Source organism: Triticum urartu, chromosome 6A (genome assembly GCF_056163025.1).
Source record: "Triticum urartu cultivar PI428250 chromosome 6A, HENAU_Tu73, whole genome shotgun sequence".
Taxonomy (NCBI): Eukaryota; Viridiplantae; Streptophyta; class Magnoliopsida; order Poales; family Poaceae; genus Triticum; species Triticum urartu.
Genome location: NC_141878.1, coordinates 325,364,607 through 325,382,530, shown reverse-complemented (window position 1 = coordinate 325,382,530; position 17,924 = coordinate 325,364,607).

The window sequence follows — 17,924 nt, the reverse complement described above, 5'->3', positions numbered from 1 at the left end:
ATTATTAATGCTAGAAACTTCTGTGTGCAGCCACAAGCTATTATGGGCTCTAGCATAGTTGAGTAGGTTGCATGACCACTTCCAGTGGTAGGCTAGTAGATATAGGGGGTGTAGGTTGGTACTGTCTACCCAGGGCTAGAGTTAATGCTTCCGAGAGACTGTGTCTCGGTCATCTGTTTCTCAAACACCATGTAGTGCGAGAAGTCCAACGGAGGAGATCGAGTCTTGTGGGGAAAAGTGCGCAAACCTCTACAGAGTGTACAAACTAATCATGGTTAGCCGTGTCCCTGGTTATGGAAAACTTGAGTATCTGGTACTTGAATTATTGATTTGACCTCATCACTCTAAATTAATTTGTTGGGTTGATAATGATTAATTTATTTTGGATTGAATTGGAGGAACCTTCTCAATGTTTCAACCACCATGATAGATAAATAAATCATATTCCTTTGTTGTAGGGGAAAAATGGCTTTTCGCAAAAACATTATACCCATAGAGCCTCCACAAGCCATATATGCATGTAGTGATAGCATTTATCTGTTCATTGCTCTACTGTGTTATATTGCCAGCATATTCCATGTGCTAACCCGTTTCGGGCTGCAACATATCATGTTGCAGACTTTTCAGACGAAGAGTAAGGTGCGCTAGGTCGTTTGTCGTGCACTCAGCTATGCCGTTGGAGTTGATGGACTCACTTTATCTTCCAAGCCTTCCACTGTTATCTTACTTAGATGGCCTTAAGCCTTATTTATTGTAATAATTTCTCTCTTTGGGACTATCAATGTAATAAGTGTGTGATTGCTACTCTATTATAAGATCATTCGAGTATTGTGTGTGTCAGCATTACCAATCCAGGGATGACACTGAAGCACAGAGACTTGACCGTCTGAGGCCGGGTCGCTACAAGATGGTACCAGAGCACACACTGAATGTAGGACACGACCACTAAGATGAGCCATAGGTCACTCTTCTCTAGTCATTTCCGACTCCTCTCCATTTTCTACACCATAGGATGGCGGACACGAGGAATACGTTTACACAGCCAGATGAAGACACGCCTTTTGGACGACACTTGAAGGAAGTCACTAGGTACCTGAACATTGGGATACCAAGCTTCACCGGGACCTACACCGCCACACTACCAGAAGAAGAGCGTTGGATGATTCGAGTTCAAGTTCCAGGAAGGACATTCACACCAGTAACGGAGCCCATAGAGTTTTCCTTTGATTCACCAAGCTGGAGTCTAGGAAAGAGCATGGCAGCCCACATCGCCATGGGACGCATTGGTGAAGTTTATCACAAGGAACTTAAGGACACCATCTATCAGATATGTGGGCGGCGAGATGAGCAATGGGAGATAGTCAGCACCAGGAGGGACATGTCCATTGCAGCTTTCGTCCAGGAGCTAAACCAACACATTCGTCGACAAGAGAATCAGATGTGCACAAGCATGATAGATCTGAAGAAGTTGATGACTAGGAACATGGAGCTGGAAGAGGAACCGAAGTCTACACGCAACGGATACGAGGATGAAATCATCATACTAGTGGAGAAGAATGACGACCTGACAAGGAAGCTAGGAGTATTTATGGGAGACCCTGCGCCAGGAGGAGATGATGACCACCCCAAGGACTACATCATCATCGACAACACCGACTCTAACACAAGTGATGACGATTATGAAGGCAAAGCTGGAGCATATATCATGGAGTCTTCTACCGATCAAAATTTCTAGTAGACCACCATATTATTAGTAGTATTCCCCCATGTATATATTAGTAGTCTGAGCACTATAACGATAGTTAGATCGACTGTATTCCCTTGATTGATTTTTTTTGGAGTGATATTGATTGTGTTTGTCTCATGTGCATATGGGTAGTGCTTTCTCATTAGACCTCATTCTATTCTAATCTCTCCCCTCTAAACCCATCAGATGCCTCCGAGACATGACCCAGGATTTGCCTTCCCATCGGAGCTCACTCAGTTGATCCAGCAGCAAAATACACTGATGCAGTTGCTAGTTCAGAATCAGGGCAACAACAACAACAACAATAACAACAACCCACCGCCACCACCTCCAGTTGACAACTTAGCCCGTTTTCTGAGGTTACAACCACCGGTGTTTTCCAGTAGCACCGAGCCCATAGTTGCAGATGACTGGCTACGTAGGATTGGAAGGGAGTTAACCACTGCCGGTTGCACAGATGCTGAGAAGGTGTGTTTTGCCGCACACCAATTGGATGGACCCGCAGCCGCATGGTGGGAGAATTGCACAGCCACTTTCCCCATAGCCAATGCTACTTGGCAGCAGTTTTAGCAAGAATTCCGCATTGCTCATGTCTTGACTGGAGCTATGAGCATGAAGAAGCGTGAGTTTCGCAACTTACGCCAGGGCAACCGTACTGCAGGGCAGTACGTGGAGGAGTTTAGCAAGCTAGCCTGTTATGCCACAGATGATGTGGCCATCGATGCCATGAAACAGGAGAAGTTTATATAAGGGTTGAATGATGAGATGAGTATGCAGTTGATGGTGGCAGCATTCAACAACTACCAGGAGTTGGTAGACAAGGCTCTTATGTTTGAAGGGAAGCAACAGCAGATTGAGAGCCACAAAAGGAAGTATGGGCAAGGGAAATAGAATTCAGGAGCTCAGCAGAAACCCCGTTTCACCCCGAACTCGGGAGGATTTACCCATAACCATGGAGGCCACACTCACAATGGAGGAAGTTCGCATAACCACAGTGGCTCCAAGAACGGAAACAGGAATGGAGCAGGCAACAATCAGAACCGCTCTAACCCAGCAACGCCCGCCAAGAAGGATCTAAGTCACATTACTTGTTTCAAGTGCATGAAGATTGGACATTACGCCACTGAATGTTCTGAAGCAAAGAATGGTAATGGCAATGGAAGCTCTGGGAAGAAGCCCAACCCTTTCAACAGGGGACAAGTGAACCATGTGAACGTGGAGGAGGTGGAAGAGCAGCCAGATGCAGTCATCGGTAAGTGTTTGGTTAAGTCATTTACTGCTCTCATTCTTTTTGATACTGGTGCATTGCATTCATACATTTCAAGCGGATTTGTGGGCAAGTTTAAGCTACCCACCCTAGCCCTTAGGACACCTTTGCTACTGAGCTCACCCGGTGCAGAGTATATGGCCAGCCGATGGTGCGGTCGGTTACCCTTAACCATTGGTAGCCATGTTTTCCCCTCAGACCTTATAATTTTGGATTCACAAGGATTGGATGTGATACTCGGTATGGATTGGCTATCTAAGTATGGAGGAAACATCGATTGCGCCAGTAGGTCAATTCTACTCACCACACCGGAGGGACAAAGGATTAAGTATGTATCTAGGCATACTCCTAAGAGTACTCACATAAATTCCCTCACGGGAGTTGTTCAGGAAGAAGTGCCTATAGTGAAGGATTACCCGGATGTATTTCCAGAGGAACTACCAGGCATGCCCCCGGATCGAGACATTGAGTTTTTGATAGAGTTATTGTCAGGCACCGGACCAATATCAAAGAGACCATACCGGATGCCCGCAAATGATCTGGAGGAGATTAAGAAACAAATTAAGGAGTTATTGGAGAAATGTTACATTCGACGAAGTTCGTCACCATGGGGAGCCCCAGTGCTCTTGGTTGAGAAGAAGGATAAATCTCTGAGAATGGTTGTTGATTATCGCGCATTGAATGAAGTGAAGATCAAGAACAAGTACCCACTGCCGTTGATCAATGATTTGTTTTACCAGTTGCAAGGAGCTAAAGTCAAGATCGATTTATGATCAGGGTACCACCAACTGAAGATTTGAGAACAAGATATACCTAAGACAGCTTTCACCACAAGGTACGGGCTGTATGAGTACACGGTTATGTCATTCGGATTGACTAACGCCTCTGCCTATTTCATGAGTATGATGAACAATGTGTTCATGGAGTTCTTGGATAAGTTTGTTGTGGTGTTCATTGATGACATTTTGGTATACTCGAAGAATGAAGAGGAGCATAAGGAGCATTTGCATTTAGTTCTCGAGAAGCTCAGGGAACATCAGTTATACGCCAAGTTTAGCAAATGTGAGTTTTGGTTGAAGGAAGTTGGATTCCTTGGACATGTTATATTAGGAGAAGGTATAGCAGCAGACCCTACTAAGGTTCAGTCAGATCCGCAGTTTTCTAGGACTCGCGGGATATTATCGGAGATTCATTGAGAATTTCTCTAAGATTGCAAAGCCCATGACAGAGCTGTTGAAGAAGGACACTAAGTTCAAATGGACAGATGAATGTGAGGCAAGCCTTCAGGAGTTGAAGAAACGTTGACTATAGCCCCAGTGCTGATTCTGCCAGATATACTTAAGGATTTCCAAGTGTATTGCAACGCGTCTTGCTTAGGACTTGGAAGTGTACTTATGCTAGACGGAAGAGTTGTTCCGTATGCCTCATGACAGCTTCGACCGCATGAATTAAATTATGCCACACATGATTTGGAGTTAGCAGCCGTAGTGCATGCACTCAAAACCTGGAGACATTTTCTTATTGGGAACCATTGTGATGTGTACACGGATCATAAGAGTTTGAAGTACATTTTCACACAGAAGGAGTTGAATCTCAGGCAAAGGAGATGGTTGGAGCTCATAAATGATTTTGATATGAAGTTGCACTATCACCCAGGCAAGGCCAATGTCGTAGCAGCCGCTTTGAGCCGGAAGAGTTACGCCAATACCCTCATAAGCGGAGGATTGCCAACGAAGTTAGCTGAAGATCTCAGGGAGCTACATATGGAGATAGTCCCTGGAGGTTTTGTTGCAGCATTGGAGGTTCAGTCGACATTATTGGGAAAAAATCGAGAAGCTCAGAAGGATGATAAGGAAATTGCTGAGATAAAGGAGAAGATGAGCAAAGGAAAGGCCAAAGGTTTTTGTGAGGATGAGCACGACACCTTGTGGTTTGAGAACCGTGTTTACGTGCCCAATAATGCGGAGATCAGGATGTTGATACTTCAGGAGGCTCATGACTCGCCATACTCGATACACCCCGGAAACACCAAGATGTATTTGGATTTGAAGGAGCGTTTCTAGTGGACGGGTATGAAGAAGGACATTGCCGAGTATGTAGCCGTATGTGATGTATGTTAGAGAGTGAAGGCAGAACATCAGAAGCCAGCAGGATTACTGTAGCCTATGCCGATATCCGAATTGAAGTGGGATAAGCTTGGCATGGATTTTATCATCGGATTACCCAGGACCCGATTGAGATATGATTCTATGTGGGTAGTAGTGGATCGCTTGACCAAAGTGGCTCACTTTATCCCAGTGAAAACCACCTATACCAGTGCGAAGTTGTCCAAGATATACATGACGAGTATCGTATGTTTGCATGGAGTTCCGAGGACTATAGTATCAGATAAAGGAACACAGTTTACTTCAAAGTTTTGACACCAGCTGCACCAGACTTTGGGAACTAGGCTAGAATTCAGTACAACTTTTCATCCGCAGACAGATGGATAGACCTAGAGAGTCAATCAGATTCTGAAGGACATGTTGGGAGCTTGTGCGCTAGATTATGGATCTAGTTGGGATGATAACTTGCCCTACGCGGAGTTCTCATACAACAACAGCTACCAGGCCAGTTTGAAGATGGCACCTTTTGAAGCTTTGTATGGAAGAAGGTGCAGGACGCCGTTGATGTGGGATGAAGTTGGAGACCGCCAGTTGTTTGGACCAGATTTGATCAAAGAGTCAGAAGAGAAGGTTAAGCTGATTCGAGACAGACTGAAGGTAGCTCAGTCCAGGCAGAAAAGTTATGCAGACTCAAAACGCAAGGAGGTAGTCTACGAAATCGAAGACAAAGCATATCTTCGAGTGTCACCCCTGCGAGGAGTTAAACGTTTTGGAGATAAGGGAATGCTAGCCCCAAGATTCGTAGGACCATACCAAGTTTTGGAATGTATGGGAGAAGTTGCCTACAAGTTGGAGTTACCTGAAGGGCTGTCAGGAGTTCATGATGTGTTTCATGTTTCCCAGTTGAAGAAGTGTCATGCTGAGATGGCCGATATTCCTCTGAGAGATAAAGTGCCCCTGGAAGCAATTCAGTTGGATACTGATCTGACCTATGAGGAGAAACCAGTCAAGATTCTCGAGTTTGCCAGCCGAGTTACACGCAGCAAGGTTATCAAATTTTGCAAAGTTTAGTGGAGCCACCATGCCGAGGATGAAGCCACCTGGGAACGAGAGGAAGACCTACGCAAGGACCACCCACACCTATTTTCTAGCCAACCCGAATCTTGAGGACGAGATTCATCTTAAGGGGGTAGGTTTGTAACATCCCAAATTTTCAATTTGGAATGTTATACATAGGTCATCATTGCAGATCATATTTTATTGCATTTTGGTTGATCCTAGAAATTCTAAGAACTCAAGGACCCACGGAGAGAGTTGGGGATTTTATTATTTTCATATTTGAATTTTCTCAAAGGGGGTCACTTTGGTTTTAATTATTTTTTCTCTCCAAATAATATTTCCAATATTAAAAATATATGAGAGGGGATAAAATGACTTCTCCAAATAAAGAATATTGGAGGACAAATATTAAAATCAAATAAGTATTTTATTTGGACTTTTATTGCTATTTTATTTGAATTAGGAAAAATATGCGTTTTTCAAAATTGCATTAGAGGCCCAAATAAATGTTCACTTTGTCCGCAATATTATTAGAGGACTGCGAAAATTTATTTCAGGATTTTTTGACTCCGTTTAGTATTTAATTTATTAGTTTTTCCGCGTTGGGATTATTTAAAAAAAGTAAACCGACCTAACGGGCCGTGTCCGTCCCGGACACCTTGCCCCGGCCGGCCCTTTAAAGGCCGAGGCCTCGCCCCGCCGTCGCAAACCCTAGCGCCACCGCCGTCGTTCCCCACCGCCGCTGCCGCGCGAAGCCGCCGCCCGTCACCGCCGCCACCCCGTCGCCTCGCTGCCGCGAGAGCCGCCGCCCACCGCCACTGATCCCGCCGTTGCCGAGGTAGCCGCCGCCGCCGACTCGGTTTTCTCGGGAAAACCGTCATTTTTTGAAACCCTAGATCTAGTTTTTTTCGTTTCGGTTCGGGTTTTTTGGTTTAGTTAAATAGTGGGCGTTCGTCCGTACGTTCGTTTTAACGAACGCTGTTCGTCAATTAGCCGCAGACAGCGAACGTTCGTTCATTAGCCTGTTCGTCATGTTTTTTTTCTAGGGTTTTTCCGCGATTATTTTTGATCGTGATTTCTGCCCTGATCTTCGTTTTAGTTTATCTTTTCGCTCGTTTATCCAAATCAGGTGAAACAAGCGCCTAGATCTTTGTCTCGAAGCCCTCTTTATGTTTAACCAACTTGAACAAGATTTTGGTAGTGTAAAATTTGACTTTAGTCTAGATTAGTAAACGGATCTTGTTTCTTTTGTAGTTTGAGTTTCGTTGCTCCCTTTGATTTGATTCTTTTTGCAAACCGGAGTTCTTCAGTTGAACTTTCTGTTTAGATCTTCTTAATTGAGTTTTATCCATGCTTTTAGTTGAGTGCTTATGTATGCTATTGTTTGTTTGCGATAGAATTCCCGTAGTGCAAAGCGTGCTACTACGAGTCTCTAGGTTTTGCGGATCGTCAGCAAGGCAAGTAACACTTTGATCATATACCTTTTACCCAGTTTTTATGCATTAGTTTCAACCCTCAAACATTGCATGTGTAAGATCTCTTAACATGTGCGTTTGGGAAGTAGATGATGAGGTAGAACCTATTAACCTTTTATTAACAAACCCTGGGAGTTACTTCTATGTTATGCTATTTATTGCCATGCTATGCTCGTAGACATGGTTTGGGTTTGAGAGTATCCATGACAGATGTGAGATCATTAATTAATGGTTTATTTAAGGTGGCTACTTAAATAGACATCTGGGTGGATTGGTTGCGGGCACCTAGAGAATCCAGTGTTGTCCTAGGATATCCCGGAGTACCCGTGTGATCATCCTACAGTTCGCCACCCAGGCTCAAAGGGATCATAAGATCATACATGCTAGAAACTTCCATGTGCAGCCACAAGCTATTATGGGCTCTAGCATAGTTCAGTAGGTTGCATGACCTCTTCCAGTGGTAGGCTAGTAGATGTAGGGGAGGTAGGTTGTACTGTCTACCCAGGGTTAGAGTTAATGCTTCCGAAAGACTGTGTCTCGGTCATTCGTTTCTCAAACACCATGTAGTGCGAGAAATCCAATGGAGGAGATCGAGTCTTGTGGGGAAAAGTGCGCAAACCTCTACAGAGTGTGCAAACCAATCATGGTTAGCCGTGTCCTAGGTTATGGACAACTTGAGTATCTGGTACTTGAATTATTGATTTGATCTCATCACTCTAAATGAATTTGTTGGGTCGATAATGATTACTTTAATTGGGATTGAGTTGGAGGAACCTTCTCAATGTTTCAACCACCATGATAGTTAAATAAATCATATTCCTTTGTTGTAGGAAAAAAATTGGCTTTTCGCAAAAACATTATAACCATAGAGCCTCCACCAGCCATATATGCATGTAGTGATAGCATTTATCTGTTCATTACTCTACTGTGTTATATTGCCAGCATATTCCATGTGCTATCCCGTTTCGGGCTTCAACGTATCATGTTGCAGACTTTTCAAACGAATAGTAAGGTGCGCTAGGTCGTTTGTCGTGCACTTAGCTATGCCGTTGGAGTTGATGGACTCACTTTATCTTCCAAGCCTTCTGCTGTTATCTTACTTAGATGGCCTTAAGCCATATTTATTGTAATAAGTTCTCTCTTTGAGACTATCAATGTAATAAGTGTGTGATTGCTACTCTGTTATAAAACCATTCGAGTACTGTGTGTGTCATTATTACCGATCCAGGGATGACACTGAAGCACATGGACTTGACCGTCTGAGGTTGGGTCGCTACACTATCGAAGCAGATCTTTTGCTGGGTCCCGATAGCTCCTCCGAGATGGATTCAGGGATAGATGACTAGTCCTATTCCCCCACCGAGGTGTATGCTCTAACTTGGCATAGTTATACTGCTCATATCATGCATATGGTGTCTTGTATTGCATAGTTTAGACATCATATACACAATATTCAACACCATGTTTTAGTTCAGACATCATATATGCGAATGCCCTCTGCTTAGCATATAAATCACATATGTGAATTAAATCATGCGATCCTGATTACTTAGATAACATGTATGTGAATTATGTCATGCATGCAAACCTGTTTACTGAAGACATCATATAATATCTCATGACATCGTGTTTAGTTAGTCATCATATCTTTGAATTATGTCATGCTATGCTATCCAGTTTATATAGACAACATATATGTGAAATTATGTCATGCTATCCTTTTTAGTTAAACAATATACATGTAAACTATTTCATGCCCTCTTTTTTCCACACTATCTATTGCTTCTGTCTCTCATACAATGTCTGTACATTCAACTATGTTTCCTGTTTATCAGCCATTTGAATTGGAGCGAGTGATGGCAGTATCTAGTGGAGTAAAAACACGGTCTTCAAATAAAACAGTGCTACCTCTTGGTGGAGATAGCACCCCGGTTGTGCATGCATGGGAACCAGCGCTACCACACATACCCTAGACTCTCGCAGATTGTATCCCTGCTGCGATGGATAGAGAACCAGCTTCACCCAATCTAACCCCAACAGATAGTAACCCAGTTCCTGTTGACATAGCACCATCTCTACCACAGAGCTTCCAAACAAGAGCAGATAGTAAGGCAGCTCCAATGCCCAATGTAGCGACCCGACCTATATGGTCAAGTCTCTGTGCTTAAGTGTCATCCCTAGATCGGTATGCTGACACACACAGTACTTGAGGATTTATAACAGAGGAAAATCACATCTATAAAGTAACATAAATACTATTACCTCAATCCAAATAGCGGAAGTAACAACAAGGTTGGGGATTCCCATCAACACCAATGGCAAAGTTGAGTGTAGAAATCGTAACCCTAACGTATCACTTACTCGTCGTAAGAAATCCTACAACATGAGACATTGTAGCCACAAAGGGTCAGTACATTGAATGTACTCGCAAATTCACACCATAGGACAATGAGGAAATAATAGCTATCACGACATGCATATTTGGCTGGTGGAGGCTCTATGGTTATTATTGCAGAAAAGCCAACTTTTCCCTACAACAAAGGAATATATTTTATTTAACTACCAAGTTGGTTGAAACCATTGAGAATGGTAACCCCATCTCAATCCCAAATTAAAATAATCATCAACCAACAAATTAATTAGATTAGAGTGATGAGATCAACATGATAATTCAAGAACCAGATACTCAAGATGTCCATAACCGGGGACATGGCTAACCATGGTTAGTTTGTACACTCTGCAGAGGTTTCTGCGCTTTTCCCCACAAGACTCGATCTCCTCCATTGGATTTCTCGCACTACATGGTGTTTGAGAAACGGATGATGGAGACACAGTTTTCAGAAGCATTAACTCTAACCCCGGGTAGACCATACCAACCTACATCCCCTACATCTGCTAGCCTACCACTGGAAGAGATCATGCAACTTACTCAACTATGCTAGAGCCCATAATAGCTTGTGGCTACAAACGGAAGTTTCTAGCATGAATAATCTTATGATTCCTTTGAGCCTGGGTGGCAAACCATAGGATGATCACAAGGTAACTGTTGGGGATATCACTACTGGGCGTAAACCGGCCTATCTGGGCCGGGTTAACTTCATCAGTAGTCAAGTATGTTAAAGCCCAAGAAGGCAGATGAGGGTTCAAGGCCCATAATCGGTTTAAGGCCTATAGCCGTAAGCCGGTGTTGGTATTTAACTTGTATTGTAAGTTAGGAATAAGTAGAGACCAAACTGGACACATCTATGAGCCGGTATTGGGAATCTGTGAACCGACGGGCGTCACCCGTGTATATAAGGGGACGACCCAGCGGCGGTTCAAGGACAACAGACAACAACTCGAGACATAGGCGAAGCTTGTTTGCTCCCTAGTCATCGAAACCCCATCAATTCCATCACAACTAGACGTAGGCTTTTACCTTCATTGAAGGGGCCGAACTAGTATAAACTCTCTTGCGTCCCTGTGTCCGCTTTAACCCCTTCAAGCTAACCCGTCGCGATGGCTCCACGACTAAGTCCTTTCTCTAGGACATCTGCCATGACAAAACCACGACAGTAACCCCGGGATCTCCTAGGACAACATTGGTAAATCCCCGGGTGTCCGGGCAAGTCCACTGGTATATCCCCAGGGTGCCCCAACCAATCCACCCAGATGTGTATTAAAGTAGCCACCTTAAGTTAAACCTTAGTTAACAATAATCTCTCACATCTTTCATGAATTCTCTCAAACCAATCCATGTCTACGAGCATAGCATAGAAGTATGAGCATAATGTAAAAGTAACTCCAAAAGCGTGAATGCGGGACAATAGGTTCCTACCTCATCAACTACTTCCCAATACCTCCACATGTTATCAATCCTACTCATGCAATGTTTGAGGGTTGAAACTAATGCATAAAAACTGGGTAACCAAAGAATATGATCAAAGTGTGAACTTGCCTTGTACCGATGATGAAGATGATTTGCACTCATAACTCCTGATAGTTCTACTCATCACACTCCGGTCAATCTATCATGAGCAAGCAATAGTAACCACACATAAGAAATCACTCCAAAGATCAGAAAGAACGAAGAAAAACAATTCGGAAAACATCTAAACCAAGAAAATAACTGTTGCAACAATTTTTTTTCAATAGTACCAAAATTAAGTGAATTTGGCCTTATCAGAAAGTTTAGGTCAAGAGCTTCGATTTGCAAAAAGAATCAACTCAAACGAAGTTATAAAACTCAAGTTACGAACAAAAGAAGATTCAAAACAAATCTTTTTGAATTCAAATTTTAAAACTTTCAAAAACATGTTCAAGTTATTTTACTGGATAGGGGAGATCATAACTAAGAAGTGGGCATTGGTTTCGTTGGACTTGGACAAACAGGTAAGAAGTTGTGACCGTTTGAAGATCAAGGACTAATCTGTAAATAAAATATTCATGGATGGGTCACTGGCCAAAATTAAAAAGAAAAAGAAAAAAATCTATCTAATGAACACTCATTTGCTAAACCTAACTAGCGAACTCATTCATTACAGAAACTAACATTGTGAACATTTATTAATTAAAGAAAATGTGATGAGGACATGACTACCTTGGATACGACAAAAATATTGCATACATGTAAATTTGTGAGGTGATTTCTAATGCAAACTATGCAATAATTTATTTATGTCATCCAGAACAAAAATACTTCACACACTTTTGTGTTTTGTCTAATTGCATGTGTATGGGACATTTGTACAATCCACATATGAAGATAAGGGAAAAGAAGAAGTTTAGGTTCTGTTCAAAAAGTCCTCTCACGTCACTTTTGGGCCAACAGAAGAGAGAGTCCAAGTCTCTCACATTCTGCATTCAGATTCGGACTGCACAGACATACCTGACTCAAAATGTCAACAACTTTTTATACGGGCTCCGAATTGGGTGATTCTTTTTTTGTTGGAAAGTAGATTTCATGCTCTTTCCAACCCAATTGGAATCACCTTCAAATTCGTCTGGAGCATTGAGTTATCGACAAAACAGTATGACGCTGCAGTAGAATCTGAGTCAAGCAACAAGTCCAAAGGTGTTGCACCACCTACACTTTGGCCCATGAGCCTTGTATGACCTAGGCTTAGTTTTAGGCTGCCTTGGGACATCCTTCCACCTCCTTGGCCGCCACCCCTTGCGCCTATATAAGTAGATCCATCTAGTAGCTTTTTCCTTAGGGATTTGTTTAGTTAAAAGTTAGCCATTGCAACTTCGTGTACTTTGTTTGTGTCCAACGACCAGACCAAGACCGCTTACTGATCCCCACCTTTATCAATACTTCATCTATAATCGCAATATACAGATTGTATTATCATATTCTTGCTTGTTCTTTGATTGCGTGCAGGAATAGACCTTCGTGGTCAGGCTGATCGTGCTTCCAGCATTGTCGGTAACCTCGGGAGATTGGTTTAGCGATTGCTAAGGCGCAATGTCGTGCACGTTTGTAGTCGGATCATCAAAGTCGACTCCACACCAAATCGATAGTTACCATCTCATCGAAATATCGGGACACCCTCGCCTCTATCAAAACGTTTCCTGGAAAAAAAACAAAACGATCTGGATTGTTGGATCTAGATCCGACGGTGAGGGAGGCAGCGGTTACCGCGGCGATCGCCGGAGTTCGGGAAGATGGCGGCGGCGGCTTCGGACGGGGACGGGGCAGTGGCTTCGGGGCTCGGCGACACCGGCGGAGTAGACGGGGTGGGGCGGCTCGGCGAGGCGTGTCTGGAGGTGGGGTCGACGGCGGAGAGAGCGAGCCGGGCGACGGCGGCGGCGAGATGCGGGAGAGAGAGAGAGAGAGGGCGGCGGGGCTCCGACTTATATGGGGGGAGTCGGCGTTCGGTGCGTGGAGGAGGGGGCAAGAGATGAGAAATCTGGCGGCGGCACGAGTCGCCAGCGACGGCGGCTTCGCTTGGGACTCTGTCCCGAGCCGGAGAAGGGGGCGGTGGCGCGGCGCTGGGCCGGCTGGGTCGCGGCCTGGCGAACTGGGCCGGCCCGGGCCGGTCGGTCCTATATTTTTTTTGAAAGACATTTTTCCAGACAAAGAAAAATAATAAAAACAAAATAAATAAGAACATTAGATAGGCATATAATATATCAAAATTTTCAGAAAAAGATTTCCTAGAACTGGAACATTTTTCTACGTCAAATAAAATCAACAAAAATTTAAATAAAACAAAGAGTGCTACAGCTACAATAAAACCTAGTAAAAATCATTTTTAGAAAATACCAAAATACTTTCAAATTTATTTCTCTCCAATTTTATGATGTAGGGAATCATTTTACCCTATTTTCCATATATTTTATTTTTGGAGAAAAATAATTTGAATAAAACCCAAATAACTCCAAATTGAAAATAATCCCCAAAGGGACTCTAAATTTGATTCTTTGAAACTCCCAACTCATATTTCATATGTTTTGAAGAAGTCATTTTATCTTCTCTCATGAAAATCATTGAGTTGCTTAGAGTTTCTGAATTTGAAATATTTCCAAATAGAATTCAAATATTTTCAAAAACCCCTTTTTCATTTAATTAAATGGAAGAAGTCATATAATCTTCTCTCTAGGGTTTTGTATTTGAAAATAATTTGAATTCATGGAGATCATAAATGCAAAATGAAAGTTTAGGAAAGTCCTTTTATTCCCTCTCATTTAACTTTCAAAAAGTTTTCGAATTTCACTCAATTTCACACAATCAATCACACAACAATCAAACAAACAATCAATCTATTTATTTATTATAACATTCCAAAATTTAGAATTTTGGGATGTTACAAACCTACCACCCTTAAAATGAATCTCGTCCTCGAGATTCGGAGAGGCTAGATAGAAATAGGTTAGGTTTGGGGGGTCTTCTCAAAATCCATCGATTGTCATAGGGGGTCTGGGGTGCTACCACGCTTAGAAGCATTGTTACAGTTCGACCAAAAACTCATATACTGCATCCTTTATTGTCGGCAGGGTCGGTCTTCTCAGATTCTCGGGAAAATTCCTTCTCTGGGCTCTTCTAGTAGTGGCATAACCTTTACCTCAATTCTTGTGTCCTTTTATCTTGGTACGGTTCTTCTATGATCGGGTCTTCTTAGCTGACGGGTCTGGCGCCAATACTAAACAACTATCGATATCTCATGGTAGTCATCAATTTATGGTTTCTCCTGCAGGAAATGGGTCTGGGCTTCATTCTCACCGTATGACATACGATTGGCAACAACTGCCTTGTACAAGGGAAAATACTTATGCCATTCTAGGGTTTAAACAAGGTTTTGATCGTCGTCTCTCTACTATAGGCAAGTCACTCAGATTTACCATCCCATATAGCAAGGCGAATAATAAGAGTAAGTCGGTATGGTGATCAATCCATCCCACACCCAAATCATTACCTTGTATACGGTTTAGCGAATCTATCATTCTAACACTCGGTCATCCTCACAAGCATTGTAGAATTTTCTCTTGTCCATGAACTAGGTTCAGATAAATCCATTGATTCTACAAGCCAAACAAACATCTATCATTCCTTCACATCTCTCAGATTTTACATCAACTCCTATAAGGTCTTTAGTTTCTAAAATCGTAGCTTCTTCCAGGGTTTTTCCTTCAGCAAGAGTGTGCTTGCTTCTTGGCAAGTCCTGGGGCCTGTGGGTTATGGCCCATCTCATCACTTGCAAACCTTGAAATCATCATCGGGCAACTGATCATTATTCCAACATCCAGCTTCCTATCATTCTTAAATCCGTCCAATTGTACTGTCTCTCTTCCTTCTATTGGTACCAAACTAAGACATGATTACTCAGAGTCATCATGGAGTTACGATTGCTCCATATTACCAACATTATACCTCCTTTATATTCCAATGGTACTTCATCCTTTCATACTCTTGGGGTATCCCACATATCGAGACAAAACTCGTACTTATTTTGTCCGAAGTCCACTTCGTGGAATATCATTATCTTTTCCAAGGGTCAAGGGTCCTCACAGGGTACTATCATCCTTGAAATGCACAAATTCTTCCATAGACCATATTTCTCATATCCTCGAAAATGGTCAAAATCTTCCTTCATAGAGGCACTGCTCATAAAATCCAAATAAGTACCAACAAAGCTAACTTTATTGATTCTCCAATGACTACAATCTCTTGCATTTCCATTACATGCCTCAACTCATCGCCTCAATATAAAGGAAAATGTTCTCACTACTACTATATACTTCTCACAAACACAACTAATTATCACAAGTCTCCTTCTCATTGGGACAATCTCTGGAAAAGTGCCGTACTTCATTACAACGGAAACATATTACTTTTGACAAGTCTCGAGGTTTCCTTTTTGGGCAACCGCTGAAGTAGTGCCCTAACTTCTTGCACCTGAAACAAGTGATATGACTCAGATCCTTCTTTGTAGAAATTTGGTTGTTCCTAGAATCCAATCTATTTCTCTTCCTGGACTTTTCCGTGCCAACTAGGGCTTCTATTTCCTATGGGTCATACTCTACTTCCACTGTCGGGAATTCTACTATGTCCCCATTCAGACAACTCTGGGAGATGTGTCCTTCTTCCCCACATGAATAGCAAGACTTGGTGCAAGGTCTAATTGGTTCTTCTTTAGGTCTGTCCTCCACCTCTTCCTCCATCATCGCTTCTTTCTTCTGATGTACAGTTCTTTCTAACATGGGGTAAATGTGACACTGAGCAGGGTAGTGGGTAGTTCCTTCACACAAGAAACAAGTAATCTGCCTAGTTTGGCATTCTTCAGTCGAGTGACTTTATTCACAATTAGGGAATTCATCCTTGTGTTCCTTATGGGTGTGTCCTATTTCTCCACAAAGCTTGCAGGCACAGGGTTCCTTCATATCATTTCCATAAGGCTTCAATTTCTGGGACACAGGCCGAGACTTTTGCAGAGTTAACTTAAATTATTTCCAAGTGGTTACTCCCTTCCATACATTCATGGTTTGGTACATCCTCCACCAAGTAGCAGAACCTCTTTCAAAGCGCTGAAGAGCATGCTGGGTCATATCCTTTCCGACTATAGGGTTATTCTTCATGTGATCTTCCATGTTCTGAATCCATCGGTCCGTCTCCAATTGACTTATTGGTCCAGGAAACATGAGTTCTTCTCCATTCATCCTCTATTGGGTCCACGGGTTTTGGGGTGAGATAAGATAGACAGAGAGGGATACACACAATACAAGCAATAGTTTTGAAAAGACAGATTTTATTTGTGTCTGTCGAAAAACATCAAACAAATGACAGCTCACAAACGTCGCATCTAACATAGGTATATAATAGGGGTTTGGTCTTATAAAGGTCAATATATCTTCAAAGTCATCAAAATCTTCATGTCTTGTTCATGCCTCCAATGGGTTCTTCCGATCATGCTTGTCTTTCTCAAGTCCTTTCTCCAGATCATCTCTGTTGACGCGAAGTGTCTCGTGACGTCCTTTAACATTTATGGAGTTGCGTCCCAAATTTCTGGATTTCAACATCCTTGGCACAAACCATGATCCTACTGTCCTTCAGTTCCTGACGAATCTCTGCTATCTCGAGGTTTTGCTCCTCCAGCTTGGCTACTTTCAGCTTCTGGGTCCCGTGTTCTCCACGAACTGCTTTCTTGTCAAAATACGGCTTCCTGAAGGTCCATCTTAAAACTCTTGATGTAATACTCTAGATCCTGGTGATACGCCGGCTAAGGCTAAATCTGCATCCTTTGCTGACAAATGCTCCATTAGCCTTCTACTATCCAATCATTCTAAAGAAACGTATGTTTAACTCAGCATGGTGACCATAGCATCAGTGGCGATGACATCATGGATAACCGTGTTTCTGCTCTTGTCATTGCCATGAGCTATCATTCCATAATTGATATCTCCTGCCTTAGGGTTTTCTTGAGCAAAACTTTGAGTCTTTAACTCTCCATGTTCCGATCTCTCTCCGACACCTTGATCTCGGGTATTGACAGCTTCAATAGTGTGACAAGTTCCATAAGGGTAGCTTTCCTAGGTCATACAAATCTGGAAATTCTACAAAGCCTTCAAATTCTCCTAGTCTTCGGAGTCATCAACCGTTGTAGTTTCCATTATTATAATGCTCCGTAAAATCCACTTCATTCAGAAGTGGTCTTTGTTGTCCGATATCTTGTACTTCTTGAAGTGGTCTCATCAGTCGAATCATCGTGTGCTCAAGAGGGGAAAGGGGTATAGTCTCACTAAAAGGAAATATTTGACAAAGATCAGAAAAGAGGAGAGGTAAAAGATCCTTT